This window comes from Octopus bimaculoides, chromosome 13 (genome assembly GCF_001194135.2).
Source record: "Octopus bimaculoides isolate UCB-OBI-ISO-001 chromosome 13, ASM119413v2, whole genome shotgun sequence".
NCBI classification, from domain to species: domain Eukaryota; kingdom Metazoa; phylum Mollusca; class Cephalopoda; order Octopoda; family Octopodidae; genus Octopus; species Octopus bimaculoides.
Genome location: NC_068993.1, coordinates 57,165,694 through 57,167,275, shown reverse-complemented (window position 1 = coordinate 57,167,275; position 1,582 = coordinate 57,165,694). Strand labels below are relative to the sequence as shown.

The 1,582-nt window shown below is 36.5% G+C and overlaps 1 protein-coding gene across 1 annotated transcript in view; it reads right to left on the bottom strand.

Moving 5' to 3' along the window:
- The window catches only part of LOC128249254 (ice-structuring glycoprotein-like), a 79,128-nt gene that overhangs the window by 63,104 nt on the left and 14,442 nt on the right, over positions 1-1,582 (bottom strand). The gene's annotated exons all lie outside the window — the stretch shown is intronic.

The following is a 1,582-nucleotide window of genomic DNA, read 5'->3' as shown; positions in this document are numbered from 1 at the left end:
TATGAGAATTTATTATTAATCCCGACAAATGTTTCGCCATATCTAGCATCGATCCCTCACAGAACTTTTATCTTAACGAGATGTGTCTATTTATCACAGACACATCTCCACCACCGGATGCCCCAGAACCAGTTGTTGAGTGCCCCACCCGCAACTCGATTGTCGTGATTAAAAGCAAATTTTTGATTCTACCTGGAGAAGGCAATGGGCGAAAATGCAGCATTTTTACATCTACTCTCATATACCCAGTAGTCGTTTGAATTCACTACATTCACACAGAAATTGTTTACGAAACCAGCAGATCTCCGCATCGATGTTTGATACGTTTAGACTATCAACTAAATCTCCCATACATCATAACTTGTCTCTGAACATAACAGGAAGCATTACATTTATGATAAAAAATATTCTTAGGATTGCAGTGACAGCATTCGCTTAATAGTATTTAATACGTCTGGTTGGATTTAATTCTACGAATTCTAAAATGATCAGCGATATGCAATATTAACTGGAAGCCTAATCGCTGACTGCAGTTGCGGCTGACATTGTTGAGATTAGAGTGAAGCTATACTAAAAAGCATATCTTGTTGTAGAGACAAGTAGCTATATATACAGCCATTTTGAATAACCAATAACTCACGAAGACAAGATGTCTTTCACTGCTATTCAACGAAAATTTCTGCTAGGAAATCATCTTTGCACCCAACAGCTTTTCGAGTCAAAATGTCAAATAACATACAGTCAACTAAATTTTCAAGTTTTAGCTGAGGTAATTTTGACACTCGTAAATTTTGGTGTCATAAAGGGGACAGTACACGAATGTCATCCTCAGGGACCATATTACATAAATTCCCAGTTTCCTTCTATTGAAATTATGGGACAGCGAGAACTTAATATCAAGCATGTAAATACATTTTACATACGCATCTGTTCCAGACATAGTTCCACTTTTAAGGAAACACACATTTGCACACACACACACATATTTCTGACAATAAACAACGTTCTTAACATAATTTAACAGAAATTAATATGCAAGTGAACATTGTAAATTTCATATAAAGTTACGTGGTGCATATTTTTAACCGCAATTTTTATTTGTTGATATAATCATATCACTAATGTTTCCTGTAATTCGTGGGTCAAATCGGTGTTTGGTTTTTGCGTAGTATATATAACACAAGTCAAATTAAGTCAATTTCGGAGCGGCTTTTTATTCCAAAGCTCTTCTTCCTACACCAGACGTTAAAGAAATCCCTACAAGTTGAACAAGAATTTGTTAGTATTAAAATGGCACCGATGTTTTCATTACGTTATCACCTGTTATATGGTCTCTATTGACAAATACCTGAGTCTTGACAATTGAGAATTAAGGGATTGACCTATGCACATCCTGAAACATTTATTGTCCTACAATGAAGGCACTTTCTGTTCGCTAAAATACGTTGAAATCTCACCCTAACATCTCAACAGGAGGAATGAACCATTGAACAACGGCATGCTTGATACAAACCCAGACACACGAACGCACACACACACACACACACACACACACACACACACACACACACACACACACACA